Here is a 17660-nt window from a genome sequence, read left to right as displayed (position 1 = left end):
ACAATATTAAATTTAAAAAAAAAATATGAGATCTATGCAGGACATTCTAAGTTTGAACTAATATCAGAACTATCAAGCTGTTAATAAACTTGAGATATCTAAAATTTTTGGTATTATCTACAATAAAGCAACCTACTGACAAAAATTATCCGGCTATGATCAGATTAGATCAAAATTTATAGCATCCTTTCATTATCAATAAAATCCTTCATTATTTGCAACTAATGTATTCCATCATAATATCTTTTGAATCAAAGAATTAATATTTTTAATCAATTTAATCCACCATGCTTTTGCTGCGCACTCTGATTTTAATTTATCAAATTATATAAGTCTATCAAAGATAAAAAATATTCTTATATGTTAGATCAATCCAGGATAGATCCCATCCTTCAAATTTCATATAAGATTTAGGGCAAAATTTTAAGTTTTTTATCTTTACTACCTTTGGGTATAGCATATAAAAATTAAATCTTGATCCACTTCCTATGTTTGAAATTATTGCATAAGTTTCATCACTCTTCAAAAATCCAATATGTCTAGAATCAATTGGAGTTAACCTTAGATTTACCTTACAATCATTTAGATAATTTCTAAATCAATCTTTCTTTTTAAAAGAATTAATTCTAACTTGACAAACTAGAAGAACTCAAGCAACATCCTTAAGTAGAATCAACTTGATTATTTCTTATAGAGCCCCCTTCATCACAACTCTTAATATTAATAAGTCCATACAAAATCTTGTCCCTTGTATAAGTCATTCAAATTTAACACTAGCAAGATGTCTTAGTTCAATTTAAAAAAAAATCCAAACCTTGACTTGAATAATTAATACACTTCACCATCTTCAACAATCACAAAAAAATTAAAAAAAAAAACTAATCCGCAGATAGTAATATGAATTATTAAAGATTTCATCATAACCTGTATATCATACTCTGACAAAATAAATTTTCTTCTTTAATTTAACAACAATATCAAAATACTTTTGATCCACTTAGAAAAGTAAGCTTTTGATTTGAAATTCAATATAACTTGAAAGATTAAGGAATCATATTCAGAATATGATATTTTGAGTAACCAAAGATTTCACCAAGATGTATATCTCATATTTTATAATAAAATTCAAGTATATTTTTTATCTAAGATTGAGTTTCATATATGATCCTCTTATAGGTTCAATGCTCAAAAATATTTCTCTCTCATATGATGAAATTTCTTCTTAACCATATCCTAACTTCCTTCTGATAAATTTAAAATTTATAATGCTCAAATAATTAATATCAAAATCAAAAAAGTTATCATGATTTCTTCCATATAAGTTTAGTATTCCAAAATCATCGATTATACTCAACATAACATATCAATACCTCCCGCTTCCTTCCAGGGTCAACTCTTCTTATATTCAGGCCACCCTACTAATTGAAATCCAAGATATAACTCGTCAATTCTAATATAGATATCTTATGCCACTTATGCATAAATTTATCTTAATATCTATTGATTCGAAATCTAAATATTGAATCTTCTCTTTTATATCTATCATGTTTCTCATAATTATAACCTAAGTTCAGATATTACTAAAATTACAATTCTGAATAATTATAACCTTAAACTCAAATACCACTTAAATCATATTTTCTAGTGATCATAACCTAAATCTAATATCATTCTATCATACCTTTAATGATCATAATCTTAAACTCTGATATTATCAATCATACTCTATTGATTATAATCCCAAAGTTTTGATATCACTTTATGACAATCCCTAGTGATCTTAAACCTGAGCTCTAGTACTGTTCTATCATATTCTCTGATATCACTCTGTCACATCCTATTGATCATGCATAAAGTTTTGATATCACTTCATAATCCTAGTAACTTAAACTTAAACTCTAATATCATTTTATCAAATTCTAATCACTTATATCATAATCTCCAATGATCATAACCTAAGCTCTGTTATTACTCTATAATATTTTAATCACTTATATTATAATCCTTAATGATTATAACCTGAGCTCTGTTATTACTTTGTCACATCTTATTGATCTTACATAAAGTTTTAATATCTCTTCATAATTTCTGGTGATCTTAAATCTAACTCTGATATTATTCTATCATATCCTAATCACTTATATCATAGATCTCCCATGATCATAACCTAAGCTCTGATATTATTCTGGCTCTGATACCATTCTGTCACATCCTATTGATCTTACATAAAATTTTTAATATCTCTTCATAATCTCTGGTGATCTTAAACCTAAGCTCTGATACCACTTTGTACATTCCGAACCCAACATCCGAATCGGATACGTGATGACCGCACACTCCTTAGAGCAAGCCCTAAAGAATATGCCAGGCCAAATTAAATTATTACAACCTTATCAACCATAATATTTAATTTCAATAATAATTCATAAAACTTGTATAATTACAATTAACATTCTTTCAATCTCTAATCAGGTATCAACAGTACTCTATCTATCCATCTGCTCACCCATAAATCTATACCACAGTTAATCATGAGCATCCTGTAACTCTGAGAAGAAAAAAAAGATGAAGATGTATGAGCTTTACAGTCCAGTAAGAATTTTCATATCACACTGATATAGTAATATAGTCTGAAAATAAGGATAATCAATAAAATATAAAATCTCATGTTCAATATCCAGAATAATCAAACATTCATAAATTTTCTATCTTATTAAAATAGATGCATCATCATATGTTAAAAGGTGAAACATTTTTGTTCAACAATTGTTTTATGTCTTATCTTTCATTTCTCTTTTCATAATCACATAATTTTTAATCTTTTCTTTCTGGCTCTGGACTATCCAAGTCTATACCTCAGTCATCATCCGAATCAATTTTCACATAAAAACCTTTCAAAGCTGTCCTAGGATGAGCTCCTGGCCGGCTGTCCCACGTACGAAAGCCCGTGAGAGGCTGTCCCAGACATAAGCTCCTGCGGGCTGTCCCAGGCATGAGCTCCTGACCGACTGATCCACCTGTAAGCCAGTGGGGCTATCCCAGGTATAAGCTCCTGGCGGACTGTCCCAGGCATAAGCTCCTGGCCGGCTATTCCATATGACAAGACTAGTCCATACCATATATCTCTTTCTTTTTATTTAATCATTATGTATTGATTTCATCAAATCAATTCTGTCTTGCATTATGATCAATTCAGATATGTCATATCCATATAATCATGTCATCAATCTCTGATACATATATATTGACATAACATACTCAAGCTCAAAATCAAATAACAGTATCTTAGATATAATAAATTCATCGATCTCAAATCCGACGATGCAAAACCAATGATGCAAGACCAATAGTAAAATAGCATATATATAATAATGATCATGTATAGGGATTCTTACCTTTACCGGTGACTGATCCAAACACAGAAATCAATGTTCTTCTTTGATTTATAAATTTTTTAACAAAATATTCCACTCGATATCATATGCAGACAATCATCTCTTCATAACCCTAATCAAATATAAAAATCATATATGGAAAAAATTATCGATAATCGATCCTAATAACACAAATCTAGGACCTCTCTTAGGATTAACCAAAATTAAGATTTGTCTAAGTATCTGGATCCTCCACTGATCCATAAGACTTTAGAGAGAGAAAATCCATGAAGAGAGAGAAAATTTTAGAGAAAGAAAGTAGAAAGAGAAAGTGAAAAGAAAAAATTTTTGTATCCTTCAGACGAGGCAATCATGATCGAGATCATCAAAGATCATATCAGGGTGATTCAATATAGATTAATCATGATTGATGTTATCAATTTTGAATAAAGATCGATCGGAATCTAATCTACTGTACGAATTTCGGAGCAATCTCAGGTCATCATATTTTCATATCAATTTTATCCTAGGATTCGTGATGAAATCAGAGAGAGAAAGACACTAGAGAGATAAAATCCATAAAGAGAGAGAAAAGTCTAGAGAAAAAAATGTAGAGAGAATGTAGAGAGAGGAGAGAGGAGAGAGAGAGAAAGGAGGGAGAGGAGAGAGAAAAATTTCTCTCTCTTCTTCTTCTTCTTCTTCTTTATTTTTCTCTTTCTCTTTTTCTTTTTCTTTTTTTTCTCTCTTTTTTTTCTTTCCTTCTTTTTTTTTCTTTTCCTTCTTCCCACGGCCCTCTCTTGGGCCGAAACAGGGGAAGACCGACGAGGTCCCCCCCAGTGACCGAGCTCGACGAGGTGGGTGGTGTCTGGTCGACGGCAACGGAGCAAGACCGGCCGACAGCAAGGTTCGGTCGGTGAAGTTTTTTTTTTTCGAAAAACAGGGGATCGTCCCCTTTCTTCATGATTTCTGGTCATTGGCCAGTCATCGGCCACCAAGACCTTCAGGGAAGAGGGATAGAGGGATGAGGGTCCTATCCTAGGGTGAGACGTCGCAAACGGCGACACCGCAAACGGCGACGCCAGTGGCGGAAAAGAAAGGAAGATGGCTCGTTCGAACAGAGTAAAACAGGATCATGATGTTTTGTGAATTTTCTGACGATCCCGACGGCCGGCGAGGGTGCACGAAGTCATAGAAAGGAGGGGAAGGAAGAGGAAAAGAGGAGAAGGGCTTACCTCCGACTCCGGTGAGGTCTCTAACGAGTATTTGAGATGAACATGATGAGGACATCCGTAGCTTCAACGAAAAAATTCGAGAAAAATAAAAGGAGAAATTCGGTGCTCGTCGTGGCCAACCTTAGAGGAAAGGAGAGGGGGTTTTTATAGGGAGGGGAGGTCGAATCCCCCTTGAATTCAGCTTCTCTTCGATGTATTTGAGTGGAAGAAGACTCCTAGCGGGACTCTTCTTCGTTTGCCTCCCCTGTTTTTTTTTTTTTTTTTGTATGGGCTGTGGGCTGATTCTGGGCCCAATTGGGCCGGGTGTTACAGCCGCACACAAGAAAACTAAAACCAATTCTATCTGCGCAAGACCCATAAAATTGTGCATTGCCTACTTCTCATTTAGTTGGCAAATGCTTCAAGAGGGTGCTTGCTTCGTGACTGAAATCAGAATTCGAATGAAAATCGAAATGGCTTGAAATCGAAATCGAAATGATCAAATCCTCCGACACGCTTAGTTTGTGATTGGAATCGGAATCGAAATTGAAACGAAAATTTGAATCCATAGAGAAGAGTAAGAATTGAGTTCTATACAAATTGGGCAATTTCCATTCCTTTCCGGAATTGGAATCAGAATTGGACTCCTTCCAATCAAATGGTTGAAATGGAGCTACCCATTTTCATTCCGATTTCAGACCCCCATTCTCTCCAACCAAAAACTCTCTAAGTAATATCTAGATAATTCTCACAGTGAAGAGGTGTCTGAGTTGCGTGATTTGAAATTAATTCACAAATGCTCCCTTGCACATGCACCGTGAGCACATGTTTAGCATTTGTGCCTCCAAACTTTAATGGATACCAACGTCTCATGCGAAAATGTTTGGATGTTTGAGCTACTAACCAGAGTTCACAATGCCGCAAGTGTGATCTATTTCTACTGGTTGGCATTCTTCTTCTTTTGATGTACTAGGAAAAGGTACCAGGTTCAAAAAGGAAAGGTGACATTCCTATTATACACTACATGCACTCATGCACAAATAAAAGAGTTCATTCTGAGGAGGCCATTGCACCCTAGGAAGTCCATGGGAAAAAAGGACAGCCCAAAAATGTTCCATTAGCTGATCTTATTGCTAGGAATAGGTTTCCTTTGGGCTTATCAGCAATATTGTCGTAGCATAGGGGTTCAAGAGAGTATGTTGGACAATCTGGCATTTACAATGGGATCATGGGTTACCCCTTAATAGCAAACCAGATACCTAATAAATGATGGATGGACTGTATTATAATTTATAAACCCGCCCTAACTAATAATATAATACTAAGCCGCGGGTTTTAGGTTAAAGAGGCGAAGGGTCACTGGGGCGGCGTTACACTCTCCGCGGCAATCGGCATCCCTCTCCCCTTCCCCCTTGTCGCATTTTTTCAAACTACGAGAAGGCACCGAATAAGAAGCGCGAGGCAGAGAGAGAGAAATGGTCCATGTCCGCGTCAAGCAACCTATGGGTTCTTCTCGGGCTGGGCCTCGCCGGTATCGTCGTCAAGACCCGGCGGCTGAAGCGTGCCATCAAGCAGGATTTCGGGCGTTTCGTCGAGCCGTTCGAGCTCCTGCCTCCCAAGGCCCCCCGATCCCTTGACCGGCCTCTCCTTCGCCATCGCCGACATGTAACCTTATCCGTCCTTGATAGAATCCTCTTTTCCCTCGCGTTTTAATCTTTGGTTGGTTTTCTTCCCTCTGTTCCAGTCGTGAGTTATGCCTAAAATTAATCTTGAATGGCGTTTTGATTTTGTTTGATGTTGTGTTCCTTATTATTGTGGCTGATTCATTGTAGAGTTTGTTGTTATGTTGCAGCAAAGTGGTAATGAGCTGCTAGTATCCCTATGGGTGGAGTTGCCTGTGGTTGATTCTTTAGGTGGGATATAGGACGCTGCTAGTATACCTATGCGTTTTGATTTGGTTGTTAGTTTGGTTCTTAACAGAAAGTAACTATAATTTGGTTATGCCGGACGGTGTTGAACGCTGGCTGTGCAATAAGAACATGTTAAAGCTAGCTACAAGAATGAGATGTAATGGAATGGAAATTTATGTATGCTTGTATCTTGTATTATGTTTCACAGCTTAGAAATGATGTACCGCGTACGATGTAACTTCTTTCTTGGTTGTTCTGAACAACTTCAGCCTTGAAAAGCTTAGACAGCTCAATTAGTCCTGCAACTCATTCTAAGAAATATTATGATTAAATCAAGGCTTTCTACCTGCTTTCTACAGAAGCTACCTATAGGTGAAGACATTTGAATAAGATAGTCTTATGACAGTCATGGGGATTTTAACTCCTATGCATGAGCAAAATTTATAATGATAACTAGGAGCAAAGAGAATCTTATCTTGTTCATAGCTTACTGCCCTTATTCACTGCTGATTCCCTGGCTACAAAGCACAGCATGCCAAGCATCATGTTCTGTTTCTAGGAGCTTTAGACATTGTGGGTGATAATGAGTTTTCGGAGAGCACAATCATTGAATCCCAGTGACACATGCTTTGACAATCTTCTAGATGTAAGGCATTTGTAAACTTGGGGCCAAGCTATGAATCAACAACACAACTACTGATCAATATAAAGTATGAGAACGAATATTTCCTCTTCGCTGGGAGTTTTGTAAAATGTCACACATTCTGTTGTTTCCAAACAATGAAGCAGATGTTGTTATATAACTTGATTGAGTATGTTTATTGTTATGTCATCCCCATTTGCTTGGATTTAAGTCATTGCTAAATCAACATGTTTCTTTGGAAATTTGAGCTTGATACATGATTTGTATTCTACTTTTCATATTAGTGTCTTTATGTTTGGATTTCTGTTTTCTGCGAATTCCTGATCAAAATATGGAGGTGGTTCATCTCTTGCAAATTGTTACTTGCATTTTGCAGTAAGTGCCAGGGCTGTTCTTTCTTTTTAAATATATTTATACTTTTGGTTTTCTTATTGCAAACATCTTTTATATGAGAGCCTAACTAGCACTGCTTGCTGAAATTGACTATTATGTGGGTACCAAACAAGTTATGCCTTAAACTTTCTTGACATACCTTTAATGGATTTCATTGGGTAACCTTGGCAGGGCTATTGATCATTTCACTGATTAACAGATTCGATATCAAAAGATGTGTAACTGGGTTTGGCAATCCAGACTGGGCAAAAACTCATGAACCTGCAGCACGAACATCTTCAGTGGTTTCAGCTCTCATAGATGGGGTTGCTACTTGTGTTGGAAGAACAATCATTTGATGAGATGGCTTATAGGTCAGATTAATATCTCATTATCCAATTCATCACATTTTCTGTTTACGTTTATACAATGACATACAATCAATTGACTACTTGTGGCTTCTTTTGACGTTTGAACCGACCTCTTTCTATACAGCATGACAAAAACGGGATTTTAATGAAGTTTTAAACTCTTATTATGTCTTTTCTTCTCTGGTGGTTTTTCCCTTAAAATTTGTAATGCTTTTGCTTAATTTAAGTGCCTTGTATTTTCAGTATCAGTAGTGAAAATGAACATTTTGGTACACCAACAAATCCTGCAGCTCTTGAGCCAATACCTGAAGGATGTTCAAGTGGATCAGCTGGAGCTGTCGCTAGCGGTGTAGTTGAGTTCCTCTTGTAGTCTTGTGTGAGCTTCAAAACCCCTAAATATTTTGTACAAGATGTAATGCTAGATATTTTGAAAAATTAATGCTTGCTTGGCCTTTGCTTAAGATGTAAGAATGAGCTTATAAACATAAATTGTAAAGTACCACCTATTGGACTAGTCATGGTTGAGCTTATGGAATGCCAGTATACCACAACCTGCAAGAATTTTGGACTGAATGTATTAAGTAACTGCATTCAGTTAAGAAATTACAGTTTCTCACTTTTTATGACCTCAAATAATCATGTTTGTTTATTGGGGCTCTTTTGGAATGCATAACTTCCTGTATATGGAAGACTTTGTCTTCTCCCATAACTTTCATGTTGGTGCCATTTTCTGTCCGTCATTCTATATCATTGATTTATCCATCTCTTCTTTTTATCATCATCTTCTCAATGAGTCTCATATGTGTCAAGATTTATGCAGCTGTTAGTTTATTCAGTAGGTTATGTGTCATTGTTGGCTTGTGCTCCTGTTGTTGAAGTATATGTATGTCTTAACAGCCATGGAGTTAATAATGCTTCAATGATGAACAATAACTTTATTTTTTTCTTGCTGTAGCTTCTACCTAAGCAATGTGAAGGATGACTGTTTAATCAAAATGGCAGCATTACTTCTTATTTACTCTCACTGAATTTGTTATAGAAGAGTTTGGTCTTTGTAATTTGACATTTTTTCTATGCTCTTGGAGCCTTTTTGTTGCTTTTGCTATTCTAGAGGTGACCTAGATATACCTTGCCCTCACCATGCTCTTAAGCTATTAATTGCTTGAAGTATTTGGGTAGTTTAGGAATGCAATCGATTCATCCTGTCTTGACAACATTTATTGTGATGTAAATACATCACCCATGGGCATTTTCTCTGTCTTAATTTTAGTTCTTGCTGTCCTCTGATCGATAGGTAGACAGAACTGAGAATATAAAAGGAAAAAATTTTTTGGAATTAAATGGACTTTTAGAGTTCATTGGCTTCAAGAGTAATAGGAATGTAAAATAATTATCATCGTTAAGGTGAATGTTTTTGTGATCATCTGTAGAGAGTTTATAGCAAATTAGATAATCATTTAACTGGAGCCAAGCAATGGAGTATAACTGAGGAATCCAGAACACATCCCATATAAAAAGTGTCGTGGACAAAAGCTTGGTTTTCATTGTTGCGTGCGTTTCAGATATCGACTTTCTAGGAAACTTGTTTGCACCGTTTTAGAGGAATCAGATTGTAAGGCAGTAGTTTAGTTCTGAAAAAGTGCTGTTAGAATTTCTGAGGTGATCTTGCACAGGAAATTTTAGAAGCAATGGGTTTACTATACCCTTTTTCTTTGGCGATAAGCTACTAGGATCTCCAAGTTAACAACCTTTAATACCTGAATATATTATGCTGGAACAGGCCTTCTTTACTGCCGGTATCCACCTGATGATGTAGCCTGAAATATGTTTCTTTAACTGAAAAATGCTTCCTGCACTATGAATTTCAATAGTTATTCTTATCCATGTGGAATGGTTTTTATTTATGGTAGTATTATCAAACAACTGATTGATGAATTTTGTTTCGTTTAACCAGTTACCTTCAAACTGAAGCTGATTGCGGCACTGCCATAAGCCTTGATAAAAAGGTCAGTGATCTTGTATAGAACACTGAGTGGATTCAAGACTTGATATCATAATGTAGTTCCTCGGTTGAAGTTTGTTAAATGATTATACAAAGCTGGAATCCTAGACCTTTGTGCATTGGCTTTACCATGAGTTCCTCATCCTGAATATCAGAGTTTTCTTTTCTTTTCTCCCTCTTTTTTTTTTTTTTTTCTTTTTTTCTTTTTTTTTTTTTTTGAGGGAAAGAAGGGCCAAAGCCCATTAATTATTAAGAGAGAAAATTATGCATGGGTGAGCAGACCCCAGCTAAGTTTACAGCTAGCAGTTAATTTTTAATTCATGCCATGACTCTATTGTGATTTTTCTATAGAGAGTACTTCACCTAATGAAATGCTGGAATTATATGCGCATAATCTTCATTATGTACATGTTTTTGGTAAGGACCGCTTGATCTACATGAGCTTGTACATGGTTCTTGCCTAGATGTGTTGGATTTAGAGCTAACCATGGGCCAGGCCTCGAGCCTAAACTATATTCATTTTTAATCAAGCTTTGGGCCAAACCTATTTAAAATTTGACATTTTCTTTGCCCAAGGCTGGCTCATCATCATCTCTATTTGGATTCATTGTTTCTCTTCTTTTGGAATGGACCTTCTGCAACATTGCTAGTGGACTCCACATTACCAGTAGGAAAGGCTGTCTCAAGATGCATGTGGGGAATTTTTGCCTACATGCTTGCATAGGTTTAGCACCAACGTTGCTATTGTTTGCATCCTTCCATGTTAAATTTGTGCTATCATTGCTGATCTTCTCTTTTGTAGAAGCAGTTTAATGTGTTTTTATTGCAGATTTTAAGGGGCTTTTTTTGGATAATGAGATGTTCATTTAGTTAAGAATGCCTACCTGATTTTCCATTTAAGTAATATCTTGCATATACCAAATTTAGAACTGCACTTTCATTTTAAATTTGTTAGCCCTTTCTGCATTTTCTCTCATTTTTTTTGTTTGTCATTCAGAATGTCAAAAGCTTATTTACGAAGAGGTAATTAATGGGAGATGTTGGACGATTGAAGGAGGCCATCGAAAGTCTGTGTGTGTGTGTTTGTGTGTTTCTAAAAGCATGGGATGCTTCCCTTGCCATGTTAGGAGCCAGAATAGCTGGAATGACTATATTGTTAGGTGCAAGATAGGTTGCCTGTTAAGCTTGCACTACTGGATTTGATGCACAGTTGCATTTGCGAACATTAGTTTGTTTAGCTTACCTTGCTTCCAAAAACAAAGCTTTTTTCCTACGTACAAAAGACATGTATGGATGATGTTGAGATAATTCAGTTAAAGACAGTGTTACTCAAATTGATCATTTAAATTTACTGAAGTGTAAGCTTTTGCCTCCTCTCACTCCTGTCTAGCAGATTTCAAATATGCACTCATTTTGGAACCAACCAACAAGACGGCAATCCTTGCTACTAGTAGATTAAAGAAGTTATTCCAGTAGATACCACACCAGTAATTTCCAGAAGGTGCAAATCACCTGTAAAAAGTTTGATCAGAATTGACACATACAGGTAAATTTAGAGACGTTGGGGCAGCACCTCAGTGGAGCACTGACCACAGGATTTTGCAGGCATCTGGATTGCTCATCTATTCCAGCAAGTGCTCCACTTTTTTACAGAATCAATGGCTCTTAATATTGCCCGTGTTATTGAAGATAGGTTTATTCCAGTTTTGTTACACTGCTTATATCAAATGGCAGATGTTAGTTTCAAATTTACCATATGCTCTTGGTATGTTCTTCACTATTTTTTAAACTTGTACTATGAGATCATCATTTGTTGCAGCAGCGGGGAGTGGTATTTTTGAATAAAATCACATAGTTTGTGATGGCTTTCCAAGCAATTTATACTTGTCATTATTCATATGTTTTATTGCTTTGCTGTTCTATCAATTTTCTTATGCTGTGGGAATTGCTGGATTTGAAATAATTAGGAGTGAGTTCCTTCTAGAAAATATTTGGCATTGTATACTTGAGTGATGTGGCTGTACATAAAGAAAGGTAACCAAATAGTGTCTGCCAATCATTTTACCTGCTTCCCAAAATTAGCGTGGTTGCAAAGTTGAAAAATAATTTCTTTCTATTTTTTATTGAAAAAGAGAGAGAGAGAGAGAGAGAGAGAGAGAGAGAGAGAGAGAGAGAGATTTCCAAGTTGCATAAGATTGTTTTTTTTTTTTTTTTTTTTTTTTTTTTTTTTTTTTTTTTTTTTTTTTTTTTTTTTTTAAGGTTGAACCTCTGAACGTGAAAGATGATGAGAGGAAGTCACTTAAGTCGGTCTGGTACCCTTTTCCTGCAAGCCAAAGGGCAGTCCTGTTCTTTGCTTGTCCGTGCAATTATTATCATCAGTAAGGTTTCGTACAAAAAGCATTACAAAAGGCATTTAACAATGAGGTTTTGCCATGGTAGTTTTTTTATATTATTTTATAAAATATTAAGAGACATCTTAACCGTTCGATAGATTGGAACATTTAAAATGTTTTAAGATTGCAGGTTATCAGCAAGTTTCAGTCTCTCCATCTTTTTTTATTTTTTTTTTAATTTATTATTTTTCATTAGTTACCAACCTCTATTATCCATTATTTTTTGAAAAAAAATATTTTTAATCAATTTTATTATTTTTTCTATCTACATGTTTCTTTTTCTAATTTTCTTTCCAAAACCGCTTTCCATCTTTCGATGAACTGTCTGCATCCATTTCTCTACTGGTTTCTCCATAGATTTTCTGGATATTTTTGGACTTCTCTTGGATTGTATGTTGCCGGCCTTAGGATTGGGGTAACTTTGTGAAGGAGCAAATTTAGTACCGGAGAGAGGCGAGAGCAAACCGAGCATTGATCATATGGCCTGTGGAGGTGGTGGCCTCGATGTTAGAGACGGTGGAGTCCATAGTGGCGGGGTTGGAGGATTCGATGGCAAAGAGAGAGCTAGATGTCTTTCGGGTCATTGCAAGAGTTGAATGAAGAGGAGAGCTTGAGGGTGGAGCGCCAGAGCTAAACTCATGGGGTTCAAACTTCGAAGAGTCGTTGAGGTCTTCATTTGTGATGACGAGGACAAAGGGGTAGAGGGTAGAGGTAATGGAGAGCAGGACAAGGAGAAACAGGAAAGAGGGTGAAGATGGTATGCTGGCGAGGCATCGCAGACTTTGGTGGAAAAGATTAGCAAGTGGACGAACTTTATTTTGGAATGCCTCTAAACAACAAATTTACCACGCTAGCAAAGCTAGCAATAACCGGTTGCCTATGGATAAATCAAAGCCATGTTAAATCCGGCAATCAGGGATATGCAGAAATAAAAAATAAAAAAAAAATTGATACAAACGGTTGGTCACATCTGTCTAATGTGAAAGCAGTCTAAAAGATCAAAATATACAAAATTTCGTAAGGCCAGCGGACAGTCTTCAACCTGTCTCCAAATTCAATCGTTAAAGTACTGTACAACAAAAGCCGCCATCCAGTCTGCTGCAGTATTAGCCTTTCGATAAATATGTTGAACTCTAACTACCGCAGCTTGGCGAAAAGAGGTCCAGACATTTCGAATAAAAGGATGACCTTCGAGCTGCCTAACATCTTTCTAAATCCAAGCAATGACTGTGGTAGAGTCACCCTTCAGGTAGATCCTCTCCACATAAAATTGCTGTCTGGCAAAAGTGACACATGTCCAGGTGACATAAGCTCCGCATCTGAGACAGAAGACTCAAAAAGATGGAAGCCACCAGCCGCCAGAAGTCTACCATCAAAGCTGCAGATGACAAAGCCAGCTCCGCCTCTCCCATCTCTGACACTGCCATCAAAATTTACTTTGACAAACTCCGAGGGTGGGGGCTCTCAAGAGATGGATAGAACCCTACGGGTTGCTGTCGGGGCAGCCAGGAAGTTTCAGGGATCGGGGATATCAAGGAACATAGTGGCAGTATCAAACTGGCAATACTCCTGAGCAAGACAGACAGCTCTATCCAAAATTCGACGAGCAGGAATCACATCACTGTCGAAGATAAGGTTATTCCTAGACAGTCAAATCTGATAAGCAATATAAGCCATCTGTCTAACAATAGCGGTCGACCCATCAATCATACTCTGACGAATCAAGCCAAGGAAGGAAACCAACTAGGGATCAGTGCTCGTCTCCCAAGAGTAACTGCCCGTCTATCTCCAAATGATCCTCGCCTTAGGGCAACATAAAACAGCATGCTCCACAAACTTGTTCTTCATCCCACAGACTAGGCAAAAGGTCGGAACCTCCATGCCCCTATCCCTAAGTAGTGTCCAAGTGGAAGCTAATTTCGGATGAGTTTTTAAAGAAAAATCCTCACCCTAGGATGAGCGACAACTCTCCAAATACAGGTAGTCTCGATCCTCCTAGTAAGCATCGGTCCATACAATTGGAAAAGGTCCCTTAAGAGAACCTTCAAGCGACAAGAATGCCCCCAGATCCTCGCATCCTGACTGGGGTGCACTGAAATCGGGATGGTAAGGATCAACTCCGCAAGTTGGGCCCCCAAAGAGTCGAGTGATCTCCTCTATTCTCCAACTGGAGCCGTCAGCAATAATGAGAACAAACACCCTCAAGTGATCCTCCACCTCCTTGCTGATAAAGGTCGGCTAGCTGGAGAAAGAATGCCCAAATTTTAGGCATCCTGGATCACCTCTACTGACCGTCCATCTCCAATCAAACATCTGATCTGATCCATAATGTCGGACCTCCGAGCGTAAATCTCCCTTCAGATGAAAAAGCATCTTCAGGCAGCGTAGATGGAGGTCCCATGGCTCCACTTGCCATAGCGGGCCCTCATCATCCTACTCCACAGACAGTCCGGCTGGATCAAAAATCTGATCGCATGACTCGTAAGCAACGTCTCCCTCCTTGTCAATAAGGAGTGGATCCCTAAACAACCATCCCGCACAGGCTGGCACACCACCTCCCAAAAAAGTAGATGGACTCGATGACGATCGCGCTCGAAACCCCACAAGAAGTTGCGAAACTGCTGCTCTATCTCTCTAATGCAAACAACCGGCACAATCGTATTAGCTAAGAGGTAAATCAGAATAAAGCTCAGCACCGATCTCACCAGAGTCATCTTGCCCATGAAGGATAGAGCATCAGCCTGTCAACCTTAAAGATACTCCTAAACCCGCACTCAGTCTACCGCTCCAAAGGCCTACACTCAGCCCGCTACAGACGACTGTCCGTGATCGAAACTCCAAGGTAGGATAGCATCTCTGTCTGCTCCCAAATCTCTAGGATCTCCTTGATTGTCAATTTGACCTAGGGCTTCATCCTCGGACTGAAGATGATCGCAGACTTCTGAATGTTGACCAACTTTTTCGACGATCGATAGTAGGCCCTGATAATGGAGGCAAAGCGCTCCGCATTTGGGGTCAAGGCATGCCCAATGAGAAGGTAGTCGTTTGCAAAGAGAATGTGTGAGAGTGGTTGGACCCCATGGGTAGGCCAATATGGCTCCAGGGCCTGCCCTTGAACTGTTGCTCTCAATGCCCTGGATAAGGCATCAGCACATAAAATGAGCAGATAGGGGAGAGAGGGCAACCTTGGTGAAGCAGAGGAAAGAAAAAACTTCATCAGGTGTCTTTAACGAGGATGGCGGAGCTCAGGCCCTCAACACAATCCATGATCCAGTAAATCCATCCCTCCCCTAAATCCAGCTCCTGAAGTGTCTGTCGAAGGAAAGGCCAGTACATTCGATCATACGCCGCTCCATATCCAGCATGATTGTCATGAGGCTGTGGCGACAGGGAGCTCTCTGGAGGTCATGCATGAACTCCTAGGCCGGCATAACATTGTCAGTGATAAATCGACCTCCAACAAAGGTGCCCTACTCCGGGTTAATTAGACGAGCCATCAACAGCTTCAGCCACCCCACCAAAATCCTCGCACACACCTTATAGAGAGTGGTGCAGAGACCGATAGGTCTAAAGTGCTCTAGGAGCGAAGCATCAGGCCACTTCAGAATGAGGGTGATCAAGATCTGCTTCTACGCCATCGAGATACCCCTGGACTCAAAGGCCGCCTGCACCGCTTCCACTACCTCCTTCCAGATGATCGACTAATACCGATAGAAGAATAGCGGAGGAAAGCCATCAAGCACCAGAGCCTTATCCTCTCCAAGAGACCAAAAGGCCCCACGTACCTCCTCAGGAGATATTGGGCTAGTCAAAATATTATTCTCCTATGTGGAGATACAAGCCATCGACTGGGCACCTGGGATGGGGTAGTCCTCACCAAGTGTCATCATCCATCAATCCTTGAAGAAGTGGAGGATCTTCGCTCCGATCCCTCCACCATCATCCACAATACTACCATCACTCCTCTGCAACTACCTGATATGGTTGGCAGACCGTCGGATCATGATGGACTGATGAAAGAATCTGATATTTCGATCCCCCTCTCGAATCCACTGAACTCTGGACTTCTGGACTTCCGCGTTCATAAGGTCTAGTGCTGCCTCAGTAGAGAGTGATGCTCGAAGAGCTTATCGCGGAGCTCCCCCATCTCTGGCTCGTGTAAGCCATCGTCTTGGTCCTCCCTTAGCTGCATCTCCACAATATCCATCTCAACCTGCTCAATCCGTCAAAAAATATCGCCCACCTCCAAATGGTTCCATCTGAGGAGTCTGCATCTAGCCAACTCCAACCTGCGGGTTATCCTGTACCTCACATCCCCACGAAACAGCATCCTCCACACCTGCTGAACCAAGTCCCAAGATCTTGGATAAAAGATCCAAAACTTCTCGAACCGAAAGGGGGCCCTGGGCCAATTCAAGCCATCCATCGAAACAAAAATTGAGCAATGATCCGAGGCTATCCTCAATAGGTGCTAAACATAATACCTCAAAAAATGCTAGATCCAGTAAGCAGAGGTAAGTGCCTGGTCAATTCTCTTCCAAATTTGAACTGATCCAAGCCGGTTGTTGCACCAGATGAATCTCGAGCTTGTAAATCTAAGATCAATCAACCCAGTACTACTGATGAACTCTCTGAACTCCTTGGACTCCATGCTGTCCCCCTACTGCCTGCTGTCTCACTTCTCGTGGGAACCCATGATGTAGTTGAAGTCTCCAGCCATCAGAGAAGGTGTGCCCTACATCAAGAGTCTAGAAATCTCCACCCAGAGCACCCTCTGATCTCTGTGCTCAATGCTCGCATAGACATCAAAGAAGAGCCAAGATCTCCCAGACTGATCCGTGATGACTAGAACCACCTACTACTTACATATGTGGAAAGTATCCACTCTGACCAAGCCACAATGCCACATCACTAAGATACATCCCGACAGTCTCCGAGACTACAGCATAAGAGCTCCAGGCCATAGGGATCCTCCATCGAGCTTGAGCGAGCCCAGCCCCGGAGAGGCAAGTCTTGCTTAACATATAAATATCAGAATCATGCTACTAGATCAACCGATCGAAGGTCGACCAAAAGGTGGGCTTCTCCACCCCCGACAATTTCAGAGCAGGATCCTCATGGAGAAGACTCACTAAGAAGAGGGCCTGCACTCGTACCCCCCTCGATCTGAGAGTCCACCTCAGCTACGTCATCCATTGAGTCCTCCATCTCGAAGGTCGTCCCCTTATCGTGGATGGCCTGCCTGAATCTAGCCACCACAACCTCATGAGAGGGGCCCTAGTCCACGTCTGAAGCCTCCATGTGCTCTAAACCCTCAACTGCCGCACCCCTGGGTGGGATATCCTTCATCTCAAGCTCGGGCCTCCACTCCGACACCCCTACCA

At 39.2% G+C, this 17660-nt stretch overlaps 1 long non-coding RNA gene across 3 annotated transcripts; it reads left to right on the top strand.

Annotated features, from left to right (window-relative positions):
• Positions 1–5919: 5919 nt before the first annotated feature.
• Positions 5920–11760, top strand: LOC105048736 (uncharacterized). 3 transcript variants are annotated; one of them, XR_012142994.1, is made up of 5 exons: positions 5920–6250; positions 7703–7884; positions 8125–8257; positions 9836–9887; positions 11277–11760. It is a non-coding gene; the product is annotated as an uncharacterized lncRNA (long non-coding RNA). The 3 variants fall into 3 exon arrangements; XR_832692.3 differs by having other exon boundaries at positions 10881–11760; XR_832691.3 differs by having other exon boundaries at positions 5920–6304; positions 10881–11760.
• The last annotated feature ends 5900 nt before the right edge of the window (positions 11761–17660 follow it).

The sequence above is a fragment of the Elaeis guineensis genome, chromosome 7, assembly GCF_000442705.2.
Source record: "Elaeis guineensis isolate ETL-2024a chromosome 7, EG11, whole genome shotgun sequence".
Lineage (NCBI taxonomy): Eukaryota > Viridiplantae > Streptophyta > Magnoliopsida > Arecales > Arecaceae > Elaeis > Elaeis guineensis.
The sequence above is the reverse complement of the archived record's forward strand: the minus strand, read 5'-3'. Positions and strand labels throughout refer to the sequence as shown.